Source organism: Coptis chinensis, chromosome 8 (genome assembly GCF_015680905.1).
Source record: "Coptis chinensis isolate HL-2020 chromosome 8, ASM1568090v1, whole genome shotgun sequence".
In the NCBI taxonomy this organism is placed as follows: Eukaryota; Viridiplantae; Streptophyta; class Magnoliopsida; order Ranunculales; family Ranunculaceae; genus Coptis; species Coptis chinensis.
The window spans coordinates 21,356,781-21,374,124 of NC_141463.1; positions in this window are offsets into that span (position 1 = coordinate 21,356,781).

Consider the following 17,344-nt stretch of genomic DNA (forward strand, 5'->3'; position numbering starts at 1 on the left):
TAGTTTATGTTTTATTTTAAGTTTGTTTTCTTTTCGCACGTATGTATAATTATAACTAGTAGTGTAATTTTAATATTGTCTGCTTGTTTTATTTGTTTCTTATGTGGAATTTGGTATATGAGTAGAAGGTAATACATATACATCATGCCAAAATTTTCCATTTTTTTCTTTTCTGCATTACATATGTTTTCAAAAATACAAAAACCCAAAAAAAAATCATAGTAGAATAATTGTCCTTAGTACAATAAACTATGTATTTCTCATTCTATATCAAACAACCCATGCCCCAAACTTATTTGGGGGTGACATATTTTCATCATAAAGAACAGAATACTGGCGTATCGCCATTTTTTCTCATGTTTTTATGGTAATCTATTTCCTTATCACTTCGTACTTTGAGAACAAAGCATATTTCTATTTGGGGGTGGTATAGTAACATTTTGCAAAAACTAAGCATTTCTTATATTAGATATAGTAGTATATTTCTTCCTTTCTAAAATTTTTTTCGAAAAAGACCAAAAATATTTTTCTGGTTAGTACTAAAAGTCTTGTTTCTTTTTTCCATGATGAATAAAAAGTCTAGAAGTCTCATTATAGCAATAGAATAGGATTTGTTCTTCGAACTTGGACTAATATACGTGCAATAGTTTATGCATCTTTTCATGAATGGTATGCATAAGCATTTGATTGTATATAGCAGTGAGTTTCTGAGACCAAGGCTAGAACAATTAAGTTTCATATCCTGTGATCGAGAATCTAGCCAAAAGCCTCATCTGAATGATTATTGAGTGATGACACAAAGGATGTCCGGATAGAAATACCACACATTCACTTGTTTGATCACCACACCATATTCTAGGAGAGAATTTAGGCCCTTTTTGGATCGATATAGCTAAATAAACGTTAAAAATCCAAAAAGATAGTTTTTCCTCTAGTTACCCCTCTTGAGCCTTCACCAATTTCTAAAAGCCTTTTTATTCTTCACCATCAATCTCTGACCCATTAAAACACACAATAAAAAGCTTACCCAGCTGACGAGTTGAGAATTGGATGGATATCAGAAAAACAGAAAATAAGACCTTGTACAAAAATAGATCAGTTAATTGATTCGAAAAGAAAAGAAATAGAAGAAAAGAAAACCCATCAAAAACCAAAACTCCAAAAAAAAAAATCAAACGAGTAAAAAATCGAATCTCCTAAAAATTCAAAATCAAAAGGAGACAATATCAGAAACAACAGCAAAAAGAAACAAAAGCAATGTTAGAACTCTCAAAAATTCAAAATCATATGGAGTCACAAAGCCAAAGGGCTAAAGAATGAATTACAATTCGGAAGCAAAAATCAAAACGAGGTTTTTCTCTAGTTACAAGTATCTTGAAGACCCAATTTCTCAACTTATTAGGTTTTTGTTTTTCTCTTCATTTTTCTTTCTAAACCATCACCCTAGCCCCGTAACTCCTAATAAAAGACCTCTAGCTGAATTAGGAATATGATGGTGTGATAGTAAGTGGCAAGTGTGATCAATCGACCCCGGTTTCTTTTGGACGTCATTCATGTATGTGATAAATATAAATGCCCACTATATTTGAGAGAACAAAACTTGAGTGAATCAATCAGAGAGTTTGTGTTTTAACACATCCCTGTGAGAACCCACCTTAAGGACGCTCTCTAAAAGTTTCGGAAACGACTCTGCTTTTGCATTTTATTACTCATGTTTGCACAATTATCTTTAGATGATTAAATTACTGTACATATGTTATTCTAAGTTCAAAGAAGCTTGTCCTTATTCCCCGATAATGAGATGTATAGACTTCTGAGAATAAATAAGTAACAAGACCCTTTGTACAAGATAGAAGAAGTTTGTGAGTACCTTCTCTGGAAAACTCTCATGAGATTTAAGGTCTTGTTGCATATGGTCAATGCAATCACACTCCCGCGAAACGAGATTAGTACAATAAATAATAAATCACTCATTTGTGATCTTAGTTTTTTCTCTCATCCTTGCTTGAGGACAAACAAAATGCTATTTAGGGGTGGTGATCAACTCCCAAATGTGCATTTTATTACCATTACATTACTGCATTATAACCCTTCTTACACATTATGAAAAGACAACTCATAGCTTTTTTTGCCTTTTTCAGGTTACAGAGCATTTCAGACCACTTATTATTAAAGCTGCATCTTAGCACTAAAAGGAGCCTTATTTACGCTTATTATGAAGACTCGAAGCTGCTATGAAAAAGTGCTATCAAAGTCAAAGTCAAAAGTTAAGGACTCAGAACCAGAGAACTGAAAGTCACGTCCATAACTCAGAAGACTAGAGATGGATGGCCTCGATACAAAAGAAGACTTGCTCAAAACCTAGCTTGATCAAGAAGATATGCAAAAGCAAAAGGAAAACGAAAAGGAAAAAGGAAAAACGTAAAGTAACCATGGTGAGGTGCCTTGATTTGATTGTAGAGGGAAAGGACAAATCAGACTTTTATAAAAGTATAGGTATAATAACAAAAAAGTAGGAAGAGAGAATGCACCTAGACCTATTCTAGTGTCATGTAGGAGTAGTGTAGAATTTATTTTTCAAGTCATTTACATGCAAGTTTGTTTTACATTTTATTCTTCAATTCAATCCTTTTTATTACAAGTTTATGTTTCAATAATTCAATCAAGTTATTTCTTTCATCAATCAAATTGTTTCATTTCAAGTTGTTCATTCAATACAAGTAGAGTCCATAAAAACAAGTCCTAAAAGCTAAGAGTACTAAATTTTCTCACACAACTCCCATTCAATCCAAGTTCCAAACAATTTATGGTGAATCTCAATCAAATAATCTTTGAAATACTTACCACACAACTAACATACTTCATATTTCACTAGCTATCTTAACGGTTCATTCAAGTTTTGGTTTCACTTATTCAAATAACCATATATGGAGATGAGAAAGACATACCTAGGTTGGAGAGATTCCAACGTACGCTCTAAACTCAAAACATAAAGAATCATAGAGTTATCATTGTTCTTCTAATTGTTGAGTCAATATTTGAAAATAATAATAATAATAAAGTGTAAGACTTGTAAAGTAACAAAAATATATGGAAAAGAAATTCAAGAGGACCATACCCACAATAGAGATGATAAACATAGGACTCTTTGAGCAAACAACAAATACTAAGATTCTTAAAAACATAAGAACCTCACTCTAGCTATTGATTTCTAACTAACAAAAAATAGACATTCGTGATCTGAATGCCACTTGGTAGAGATAACATTGAGAGGATATATTGATTGGTCTAAGATTCAGTATGTATCACTTGGTGCAGATGCAACAGTTGACGTCTCGACATTTGATTTGTCTGATTCATTTATTTTAGTAGTTGCACCTTTGGGTAAAGGTGGAGAGGAAGGTACAACTCCTAGAACTTTATCACAGTTGTCCATGAGCAAAGGTGGAAAGGAAGGGTTAATTAAGGGGAATAGCTTTGGCTAACAAATGGTTTTAATTTCTGTGATAGCTTTGCAACAAGCAACACCAAGTTGGCCAACTCTACAGCTGATGGAAGAGGCAAAAATTTCTACTAAACATCCATTTATGTTTTGAAAAGACGGCATACATTGTTGGATATCTTGGCCTGGAAGCAATGGAAATGGCAATGTCCCAAATAAAGGGAGTAAGGGGTATCCGGCTCTTTGTAATCTAAGGTCAGCGACTTTCGGGCCTTTTAATGCAGAGGGCGTGTGAGCAAAAGTGGAAAGGAAGGGGTAATAAAGGGGAATAATTTTGGCCAACAACTAGCAGTAATATCCGTGATAACTTTGCAACAAGCAAGACCAAATCGACCAACTTAACCATTAAAGAAAGAGGTAAAAACTTCCTCTAAACATCCACTTTCGCTTTGAAAAGCTGACAAACATTGTTGGATATCTTGTCCTGGAAGCGGTGGAAATAGCAATCCCCTAAAGAAAGGGGGTAATTGTAGTTGGGCTGTTGTAGGAGCAACCATGAAAATCGCCAAACATGTTGCGACAAATACAATCTCTGAAAACATCTTAATTACTATTCTTTTACTTTGCCGACCTGAAACAAAATGGAAGATTAGCTCTGAATTTATACTAATTTGAGAGGGAGGGGGTGGGGTCTAAGTAATAACTTAATGTTAGTAACATCATTTCCTAATTTTGCTGGCGTTTGTTTTCGTACTGTTCATCCACATAATGACCAAACCCATGTATTGATTTTTCTTTCTACATAACTCATCATGTATTCATTAGAAATGAAAATAACATGATAACAACATCTTTATTGTAACAATAAATGGGTTGACGTTTATTAGTTATCACTAAAATTGAAACCAATTGGAGTTATTACCCTCATCATCACTCATTTTTCATAATACTTACCGTTGGAATGCATGCCCATATGAAGTTGATGCCTTAATCAATAACTTTTTGTAAATGTTACTTCACTATCAAATCCTTATGAATATTTTTCTGAACGTCCGACAATTAGTCTTTAATTAGTTGAACATTCCATATATTGAAAAATCAAAATTGACGAAATGACGAGTGTGGCCAAACAAAATTTCGTACATTTCGAGCAAAGATCAACAACACGGCCATTAATTAACGTGTAAAATAAGGGACGGTGTAGAATTGAAACTTCCATGTTACGTCATCAAATTTAATACATAGAAGAATAGACTCGGTCTTCTTCACTTGTGCCTTCTCACTTGTTTCTTATTAACACCCGCCTTATAATTTTGACACATCAACAAACAAATTAGATCTCTCATCAACACAGATCTCAATAAACGAATGAATTATAATAACAAGTGTGTTATATAATTCAGATTTGTTTTGTTTTTGTTTATTATCAATTAATGGCGGAGAAAATGGATTCGGTATCGATCCGTTTACCGTATAAGAATTTGATAGAATCTGAAATTGAATTAGTTGGTTTAGATTTAAATGATAATGAGATTGAACTTAAAAAGACTTGTTCGAATGGAATTCATACTTGATATTCTTATCCGAGTGATGAGAAGAGGGAACCAATTAGTATGAAAGGATATATATTGATTTATTTGGTTTGACTTTTTGACTGTTGATCGATTTTTTTGACTATCGATTTTTTTATATTCTTTTTTACTTTTTGACTATTTGACTATTGATTTTTTTTACTAAGTGACTAATTAAGAGGCGGGAGCAATACCTACTCCCTGGCTTACCCCGAGAAGCATGTAGGACACCGTGGTGACTAGGAGTCCAGGACCACTCAAAGGGCCATGAACTCCGTGTTAGCAAAAAATAAATAGATAAAATACATACACATTGGAAAATTTTGATCAAATAATTTTTAGAGTAGTAGACCAATGGTGCCATTTAAAAATCAATCAAAATTAATGACATTATTACTCCTGGGGGTGTCGTCAATGGGTATCTGTTTATCTAGAACGTACTGGAACAAGAACTACAAAAGGAAAAACCACAGCTCCAGTTCCTATTTTGTAAAGACCATATAGAAGTGGGTTGTAAAAAGAACCGGACCATTAAGAACCAGATCTGCTTTTGAAAAGGAAAGGCCAAAAACCAAAACCGAACCACATGTTGAATGTCATAAATTTTTTACTTTTAGCATAAAAAATTAGAAATAAAGTATATAAAAATTAATTAATTCATTTCTATTTTATAAAATTCTATTTGTTAGTGTTCGTAATTTGAAATTTTAGTAGTATTTAACATTTGAATAATTTAAAAATATAGTAACATCCTTAAAGACATGATTTTACTTTACATAGTATTGAATGAAATAAGTACTTATATCATTTTTAAAAAAAGTGGCATGTTCTCACAATATTTTGTAATTTTGGTACACATTTTCATAATACAAGTAATAAATATATGTATAGGAGTGAATCTCTTATGAACGAATCGAGATGAAAAACCATAACTTTTAGGAGCCCTCGAGTAACCGGTGGCTGCAAATATGGTTCTTGGTTCTGACATCACTATGAACCGGACCATAATCGAACTATTGAAGACCCTAATTTTTCATTCCTAACAACAAACAATTATGAGTGTGTGTTCCAAACAAAATAAAGTAAATCACATTACATTCAAAGATCAACAACAACTTTGCATGTAAAAATTTACAACAAATAAGAAAAGGAAAAAAGTAAGTAATCTTCCTTCTTTGCTACGTCTTATTACTGCGTCATAAAAACTTTACATGACCCATTTTTCTTACACACTCGCAAATTTTTGACAAGATCGGAAATTTGTATCTCAAATTAATATACAAAAATATGCAACGTACTTAGGTCCTATTAACACTTGTATCAACATAGAATTTTTTTTCCCAAACGATACAATATACTATGCCCGATTTCACAAAAATAGCAATCTGTTAGGTTCCGTCAGTTAAGTGATGATGTGTCATTGTTTTTTCATTTTCATTTTATTTGTATTTTCCACTTGGCATGCCACATCAGCATTTTCTACCAACTCAGCATTTCCACCTCAGCATTGCCAACTCAGCATTTTCGGTTTTTTTTAAGTGACTGAAAAATAAATTAATAATTTTTTTTTAATTAATAAATATATAAAAAAGAATAAATTAATAATAAAATAATAATAAAATAATTATATAAAAAATAAAGAAATATATAAAAAATATATTATTTTATTTATTATATATATTTGAAAATTATCAAAACTATAAATAATAATAAAAAAAATATATTATTTTATAATAAAAAATATATAAAAATATATTATTTTATTTATTATATATATTTGAAAATTATAAAAAAAAAAAACTATAAATAATAAAAAAAAGATTATAATATAAAAAATATATATTTGTATATATATATATATAATAAAAAAAAATATTTATATATTTCTTTATTTATATATATTTTTATATTATAATATTTTTTTATAATTTATAGTTTTTTAATTTTCAAATATATATAATAAATAAAATAATATAATTTATATATTTTTTTTTTATTTATATATTTTTTATATTATAATCTTTTTTATTATTATTTATAGTTTTGATAATTTTCAAATATATATAATAAATAAAATAATATTTTATTTATATATTTCTTTATTTTTATATAATTATTTTATTATTATTATATAATTATTAATTTATTCTTTTTATATATTTATTAATTAAAAAATTATTAATTTATTTTTCAGTCACTTAAAAAAAAAAACAAAAATGCCGAGTTGGCAATCTTTGAGGTGGAAATGCCGAAGTTGGCGTAAAATGCCGATGTGGCATGCCAAGTGGAAAATACAAATAAAACGAAAATGAAAAAAAAACAATGACACATCATCACTTAACTTACTTTAACCTAACAGATTATATTTTTTTTGAATCGGGCATAGTACATTGTATCGTTTGTGAAAAAAAATTCTATGTTGATACAAGTGTTAATAGGACCTAAGTACGTTGCATATTTCTGTATTTATACCTTAATACTAATTCATTAGTGCAAATCTATATAACAAATTTATTAGATCTTAGAAACACATATCTCGATAAATTAATTAATTTGACAAAGACAAGAAGAAGATCGAGTTTATATTTCTGAAAAGAAAACACACACAAAATTATATTGTTTTTATTGATGGCAGGGAAAATGGATTCGGTATTTATCTGTCCACCGTACAAGCTAGAATTTAAGAGAATCTCAAGTTGAAATAGTTGGATTAGGTTTATATAATTATGAACATGGAATCGAACTTAGAAAGATTTCCAATGGAAATCATGATCTAAATGCTTGTTCTCCGAGTGATGAAAAGACTGAACTAATTCCAATTATTATGAAGGCAATGGTTTAGAGTTGTATGGTTGATGCTGGTGCTCAATTTGGTTGGGGTTTGTAGCTTTCCCTTTTAACGACGCATAGAGCACCTAAATTTGTTGGGAAATGATTCGGATTATGTCAATACCCTCCACTCTCAACCACTTGTGGCAGACCACGTGTCTAGACTACAAGCAGGTCATGCATACGACCTAAGGTCAGGTTTGTCCAAATGACCTAGGAAACGTAACCTGTTGCAAGCTAGTCAATAGCATCATTAAAGAGAGATTATTACTTAGTACCGAAAGGAGTAAAAGCAATCATCAAGACAACGCAAAAGGGGGATCTACGCCTATAAATGGAGGCGTCTTCTCCATTCTCAAGTGAGGCCAATTCTCCATCTTCTCAATCATCTATCTCCATCTCCCATCCAATCAACCAATCCAAAGCTTGAACTACGACTGACTTGATTCGAGTTCACTAAAGAACTCGATACGTAGGCAGCTCGACATAACCGAGTTCAGTCAAACAAATACTACCTCTACATTGGCGTCGTCTGCCGGTTCGTCTTCTTGAGAAAAAACATTCAAACAATTTTCTCAAGCCCACGAAACTGTGTAAAACCACCATAGAAGGATAGCTCAAAGCTTTAGCCGATCAAATGAAAACTCTCCATATTCTTTTATGACAAGAACGTCATTGAAGTTTTCATGACGCTGGTGTGGATTATCAATGGCAGCAAGCAAAAAGTCAGCATTCTAAGAGATAAGTCTACATTCAATTATCCTTCATTTATACTAATCTTTAATCTTTGGATCAATTCAGATAATATGTGCACACTTATATGTTGTATGATATACTTCTTACTTACATATCACTTGCAATCGATCCAGTACCGACCCAAGAGCTGCAACTACCACCATGTCACACGTTCCTTTACGATGAATCAGTGACAATACAGATCTAGGAATCCAGCTTACAGGTCGCTCCTTACCAGGTCAACTAAGGTGTTGGTTCAAACAATCGCAAACAAAAATTTTAGATCATGCTAAGGTCATCATCAGTCATGTCGTCCTCAGCCAGGTCGTCCATCATATCAGCGTATCATCAGCTAAGGTCGGACAAAAATAGAAAAAGGTGAATTTGAAAGAAAAAACAGTGGATTTTGACCTCGAAAATGGCCACCATAGAGCAGAGATAGGTAGTTATAGCATGCGCACCGCCGAGATCTTTCTGAATTAGGGTCACACTCGTGATTCTGACAACTGTAGCCAAAGTTATGGCCAAAATACCAAAACGCATCCAAACTCACTCCAATTAGCTAAAAATCATGATTATTTGCCATCTTTGCGCTGATCCGCCAACTCATGATACTTTAGTACCATCAATGTACAATCTGACAACTCAGCATCATCTAACTCAGATCCTCCTGCATCACTCAGCCAGGTCGTCCATTAGATCAACTCATCATCATGTTAGGTCGTCCTCAGATTAGGTCATCCTCGGATCAGCTCATCCTCAGATCAGCTCATCCTCAAGTCAGGTCATCCTCAGATCAGCTCATCCTCGAGTCAGGTCGTCCTCAGATCAGCTCATCCTCAAGTCAGGTCGTCCTCAAGTCAGGTCATCCGCAAGTCAGGTCATCCTCAGATCAGCTCATCTTCAAGTCAGGTAGTCCTTAGATCAGCTCATTTTTAGAATAGCTCATCCTCTGATCAGGTCGTCCTCAGCTGAGGTCATCCTCAGGTCAGGTTATCCTCAGATCAAGTCATCCTCAAGTCAGGTCAGAGTAGGTCATCCTCATATCAGCTCATCTTCAAGTCACGTCATCTTTAGATTAGGTTATCCTCAGATTAGCTCATCCTCAGCTTAGTCAGCCTCAGCTCAAGTCATCCTCAGATCAGCTCATCCTCAGCTCAAGTCAACCTCAGCTCAGGTCATCCTCAGATCATCTCATCCTCAAGTTAGGTCGTCTTCAAGTTAGGTCATCTTCAAATCAACTCATCCTCTGATCAGGTCGTCCTCACCTCAGGTCATCCTTAGGTCAGGTTGTCCTCAGATCAAGTCATCCTCAAGTCAGGTCAGAGCAGGTCTACAACCTAGAAGAAGCAACTAATATTCAAATTATCAGTTCAACTCAAACACAATCACTGTTTCATGAGTTCACCAATATTACAGGTCGTCCCAGACTGACCACATCGCAAAGCTCACATCGATGATGTCAATCAATCTAAAAAGCTCGCTCACCATGGAGTTATACCACACACAAAAGGTTGCCAGCATATCCATCATCAATATAATTGAAATAACAAATCAAGGGGAAGCAATACTTTGTCGAATCAAGGAATCAACAATTCTAAACCGAGAAGCATCTAAGTGTTCCCGAATCAGATATAATAATTCAAAGCACGCAGTTCCCTCCTCGACAGTTCGCATATACTACAAACCAGTGAGTCGCTCGAATTGCAAAATGGAAGCTCACTCCCTTGCAGCTTATTGCAAGCCAACCAAGCTGGGGGGGCTAGCCATAGCCATCTCCAAACTGTGACAAGTTATTGCCATCTAAACATGCCAATCAAGCTCCAACAGTGGGGTTGAACAACATTAACACCCACAAAGGGCTGCTTCTACTACAAACTGGGGGCTAGCTACAACCATCTCCGAACTGGTCGCTCAAAGCTCCAAAGCTGGGCCTAGCAATATACAGTCAATTCAAGACTAATAACCATAGTGACGCCCCCAAAATGCTAGCTATCAACCATAGTGACGCCCCCAAAAGGCTAACTATCAACAAAAACGTCCCTAAAAGGTGTACAAATTAACTTAACACCAACGCTATGGTTAAGCTTGATTTAACTGTAATTACCGCTCAAAGGCTAATTATCAGTCAAATCCAATCCACGATACCTCCAAAAGGATCACAAATCAACTTAAGGCCTCTGATAGGGTTAAGCTTGATTCAACTGTAATTACCACTCAAAGGCTAATTATCAGTCAAATTCAATCCACGGTACCCCCAAAAGGACCACAAATCAACTTAAGGCCTCTGATAGGGTTAAACTTGATTCAGCTGTAATTACCACTCAAAAGCTAATTATTAATCAAATCCAATCTACGAACTACGATATATGCACTACGAGCTACGACATACAATTTAAGATCTACGCACTACGAGCTACTATTTGTGCACTACGACATAGGAACTACCACATAAACTCACAACAAAGCTCTAAGCAACAAACGACATCCAGCCTACAAACACAGAAAACTCAATTCACAACAATCTCCATTTTCAACCAAGTAAGACATGCGGTCTCCTTTATTATCTTTATTTACACCACTATTCTACAAACAGTGATATAAAGAAAGAGGGTTGTGTCAGTACCCTCCACTCTTAACCACTCGTGGCAGACCACATGTCTAGACTATAAGCAGGTCGTCCAAACGACCTAGGAAACGTAACCACTGCAAGCTAGTCGATAGCATCATTAAAGAGAGATCATTACTTCATAACGGAAGGAATAAAAGCAATCATCAAGACAACGCAAAAAGGGGATCTACACCTATAAAAGGAGGCGTCTTCTCTATTCTCAAGGGAGGCTAATTCTCCATATTCTCGATTATCTATCTCCATCTCCCATCTAATCAACCAATCAACCAATCAAAAGCTTGAACTACGTCCGACTTGATTCGAGTTCACTAAGGAACTCTATACGTAGGCAGCTCGACATAAACGAGTTCAGTCGAACAAATACTACCTCTACATATTGGAAGACATCACTATTTATTCTCATTAATTTGAAATCTACTATTCTTTCACTGGGTAAATTATTAGATTTCAACGAAGCTGCACAAAGTTCATCTTAATGTAGATAATGTTTTGTGATATTTCACTAGCTGTCTTAACAGTTCATTCTAGTTTCATTTTCACTTATTCAAATAACCATATATGGAGATGAGAAAGACACACCTAGGTTGGAGAGATTTCAATGTATGCTCTAAACTCGAAACATAAAGAATCATAGAGTTATCATTGTTCTTCTAATTGTTGAGTCAATATTTGAAAATAATAATAATAATAAAGTGTAAGACTTGTAAAGTAACAAAAATATATGGAAAAGAAATTCAAGAGGACCATATGCATGATAGAGATGATAAACATGGGACTCCTTGAGCAAACAACAAATACTAAGACTCTTAAAAACATAAGAACCTCACTCTAGCTATTGATTTCTAACTAACAAAAAATAGACATTTGTGATCTGAATGCCACTTGGTAGAGATAAAATTGAGAGGATATATTGATTGGTTTAAGATTCAATATGTATCACTTGGTGCAAATGCAACAGTTGGTGTCTCGACATTTGATTCGTCCGATTCATTTATTTTAGTAGTTGCACCTTTGGGTATAGGTGCAAAGGAAGGTGCAACTCCTAGAACTTTATCACAGTTGTTCATGAGCAAAGGTGGAAAGGAAGGGTTAATTAAGGGGAATAGTTTTGGCCAACAAATGGTTTTAATTTCTGTGATGGCTTTGCAACAAGCAACACCAAGTTGGCCAACTCTACCACTGACGGAAGAGGCAAAAATTTCTACCAAACATCCATTTACACTTTGAAAAGACGGCATACATTGTTGGATATCTTGGCCTGGAAGCAATGGAAATGGCAATGTGCCAACTAAAGGGAGTAAGGGTATCCGGGCTGTTGCAATGGAAGGTGCAACATCTGGGGCCTTTGTACATGAGCGTGTGAGCAAAAGTGGAAAGGAAGAGGTAATAAAGGGGAATAATTTTGGCCAACAACTAGTAGTAATATCTGTGATAACTTTGCAACAAGCAAGACTAAATCACTTGGCCATTAAAGAAAGAGGTAAAAACTTCCTCTAAACATCCACTTACGCTTTGAAATACTGACAAACATTGTTGGATATCTTGTCCTGGAAGCAGTGGAAATGGCAATCCCCTAAAGAAAGGGGGTAATTGTAGTTGGGCTGTTGTAGGAGCAACCATGAAAATCGCCAAACATGCTGCGACAAATAAAATCTTTGAAAACATCTTAATTACTATTCTTTTACTTTGCTAACCTGAAACAAAATGGAAGATTAGCTCTGAATTTATACTAATTTGAGAGGGAGGGGGTCGGGTTAAGTAATAACTTAATGTTTGTAACATCATTTCCTAATTTTTGTGGCGTTCGTTTTCATACTCTTCATCCACATAATGACCAAACCCATGTATTGATTTCTCTTTCTACATAACTCATGCATTCATTAGAAATGAAAATAACATGATAACAACATCTTTATTGTAACAATAAATAGGTTGACGTTTATTAGTTATCACTAAACTTGAGACCAATTGGTGTTATTACCCTCATCACTCATTATTCATAATACTTACCGCTGGAATGCATGCCCATATGAAGTTAATGCCTTAATCAATAACTTTTTGTAAATGTTACTTCAGTATCAAATCCGTATGAATATTTTTCTAAGCGTCCGACAATTAGTCTTTAATTAGTTGAACATTCCATTTATTGAAAAATCAAAATTGACGAAATGATGAGTGTACTTGCCAAACAAAGTTTCGTACATTTCGATCAAAGATCAACAACACGGGCATTAATTAACGTGTAAAAAAAGGGACGGTGTAGAATTGAAACTTTCATGCTACGTCATCAAAGTTATTACATAGAAGAATAGACTCGGTCTTCTTCAATTGTGCCTTCTCACTTGTTTCTTATTAACACCCGCCTTATTATTTTTACCCCATCAACAACACGAATTTCGAAGAACAAATTAGATCTCTCAACAACATAGATCCCAATAAACGAATGAATAACAAGTGTGTTATATAATTCAGATTTGTATTTTTTTTTTGTTTATTATTAATTAATGGCGGGGAAAATGGATTCAGTATTGATCCGTTTACCGTAAAAGAATTTGATAGAATCTGAAGTTGAATTAGTTGGTTTCGATTTAAATGATGATGAGATTGAACTTAAAAAGACTTGTTCGAATGGAATTCATACTTGTGATTCTTCTCCGAGTGATGAAAAGAGGGAACCAATTAGTTTGAAAGGATATATATTGATTGATTTGGTTTGACGTTTTGATTGTTGATCGATTTTTTGACTATTTGACCGATATGATATTTCAAATATATACTATTGTATATTGGCGACATTTCCGATATATATCAATAATTTGACGGATTCACCAAAAAGATGGGTATCTTTGATATTTTTGATATATATCGGTTTTTGGGGTACACGATATATTGCCTTACTTGGATATTTTAGGCCTTGCTGTAAAGTGTGAAATGTGGATGAATACACACAAAGAGAAATGGAGGAGACGCAGGTTCCCCTCACTTACAATGCTATTGAAAGTGACTAATTAAGAGGCGGGAGCAATACCTACTCCCTGGCTTACCCCGAGAAAGCAGGTAGGACACCATGGTGACTAGGAGCACTCAAAGGGCATAGTGAACTCCGTGTTAGCAAAAAATAAATAGATAAAATACATACACATTGGAAAATTTTAATCAAATAATTTTTAGAGTAGTAGACCAATGGTGCCATTTAAAAATCAATCAAAATTGATGACATTGTTACTCCTAGGGGTGTCAATGGGTATATGTTTATCTAGAACTGGAACAAGAACTACAAAAAGAAAAACCACAACTCCAGTTCCTAGGTTCTAAAAAGAACTAGACCATTTAGAACCGGATGGAACTGCTTTTGAAAAAGGAAAGGCCAAGAACCAAAACCGAACCAAATGTCGAATGTCATAAATTTTTTACTTTTAGCATAAACAATTAGAAATAATGTAGCAGGTGCGGACTAGCAAAGTCGGTAAAACATTTGGGTGATGATACCAGAGGTCTAGGGGTCGAATCCCACCAGCATTAAAGAGTTACTGATCTCATTTAAAACAGGTTTGCCAATAAAAAAAATTAATAAATAAAATATATAAAAAATAAATTAATTCATTTCTATTTTATAAAATTCTATTTGTTAGTGTTCGTAATTTGTAGTTTTAGCAGTATTTAACATTTGAATAATTTAAAAATATAGTAGCGTCCTAAATGACATGATTTTACTTCACATAATATTGAATGAAATAAGTACTTATATCATTTTTTTTTAAGTGGCATGTTCTCGTAATATTTTGTAATTTTGGTACACATTTTCATAATACAAGCAATAAATATATGTATAGGAGTGAATCTCTTATGAACCGAGATGAAAAACCGGAACTTTTAGGAACCCTCGAGGAACCGGTGGATGCAGATATGGTTTTTGGTTTAGGCATCACTATGAACCGGACCATAATCGGACTATTGAAGACCCTAATTTCTCGCTCTAACAACAAACAATTATGAGTGTGCGTTCCAAACAAAATAAAGCAACTCACATTATATTTAAAGATCAACGACAACTTTGCGTGTAAAAATTTACAACGAATAAGAAAAGGAAAAGAGTAAGTAATCTTACTTCCTTGCTACGTCTTATTATCGTGTCATAAAAACTTTACACGACCCATTTTTCTTACACCTGCAAATTTTTGACAAGATCGGAAATTTGTATCTTAAATTAATACTAATTCATTAGTGCAAATCTATATAAAAAAATTTATTAGATTTTAGAAACATATATCTCGATAAATTAATTAATTTGACAAAGATAAGAAGAAGATCGAGTTTATATTTCTAAAAGAAAACACACACAAAATTATATTGTTTTTATTGATGGCAGGGAAAATGGATTCGGTATCTATCTGTCCACCGTACAAGCTAGAATTTGAGAGAATCTCAAGTTGAAATAGTTGGATTAGGTTTAGATAATTATGAACATAGAATCGAACTTAGAAAGATTTCCAATGGAATTCATGATCACAATGTTTGTTCTCCGAGTAATGAAAAGACGGAACTAATTCCAGTTATTATGAAGGCAATGGTTTAGAGTTATATGGTTGTTGTTGGTGTTCAATTTGGTTGGGGTTTGCAGCTTTAATTTCCCCTTTAACGACACATAGATCGAGCACCTGAATTCGATGGGAAATGATTCGGATTGGAAGACTTAGTCACAATTTATTCTCATTTGAAATATGTTATTGTTTCACTGGGTAAATTATTAGATCTCAACGAAGCTGCACAAAGTTCATCTTAATGTAGATAATGTTTTGCGATATCTCACTAGCTATCTTAACGGTTCGTTCTAGTTTCATTTTCACGTATTCAAATAACCGTATATGGAGATGAGAAAGACATACCTAGGATGGAGAGATTCCAACGTATGCTCTAAACTCGAAACATAAAGAATCATAGAGTTATCATTGTTCTTCTAATTGTTGAGTCAATATTTGATAATAATAATAATAATAAAGTGTAAGACTTGTAAATTAACAAAAATATATCTGGAAAAGAAATTCAAGAGAACCATACACGATAGAGATGATAAACATGAAACTCCTTGAGCAAGCAACAAATACTAAGACTCTTAAAAACATAATAACCTCACTCTAACTATTGATTTCTAACTAACAAAAAGTAGACATTCGTCGTCTGAATGCCACTTGGTAGAGATAACATTAAGAGGATTGACTAGTCTAAGATTGAGTATGTATCACTTGGTGCAGATGCAACAGTTAATGTCTCAATATTTGATTTATCTGATTCACTTATTTTAGTAGTTGCACCTTTGGGTATAAGTGCAGAGGAAGGTGCAACTCCTAGAACTTTATCACAATTGTTCATGAGCAAAGGTGGAAATGAAGGGTTAATTAAAGGAAATACTTTTGGCCAACAATTGGTTTTAATTTCTGTGATGGCTTTGCAACAAACAACACCAAGTTGGTCAACTCAACCACTGATGGAATAGGCAAAAATTTCTACTAAACATCCATTTACGCTTTGAAAAGACAGTAGACATTGTTGGATATCTTGGTTTGGAAGCGGTGGAAATGGCAATGGATATGTGCCAACTAAAGGGAGTAAGGGTATCTGGGTTGCTACAATGGAAGGTGCAGCTTTTGGGGCCTTTCTACAGGAGCGTGTGAGCAAAAGTGGAAAGAAAGTGGTAATAAAGGGGAATAATTTTGGCCAACAACTGGCAGTAATATCCGTGATAACATTGCAACAAGCGGGAGCAAATCGACCAACTTGACCATTAAAGAAAGAGGTAAAAACTTCCTCTAAACACCCATTTACGCTTTGAAAAGATGACAAACATTGTTGGATATCTTATCATGGAAGCGGTGGAAATGGCAATCCCTCAAAGAAAAGGGGTAACTGTATTTGGGCTGTTGTAGGAGCGACCATGAAAATCGCCAAAGATGCTGCGACAAATACAATCTTTGAAAACATCTTAATTACTATTTTTTTACTTTGCTTTGAATTTATACTAATTTGAGAGGAAGGGGGTGGGGTTAAGTAATAACTTAATGTTAGTAACATCATTTCATAGTTTTTGTGGCGTTTGCTTTGGTACTCTTGGGCATATTGACCGTACTCATGTATTAG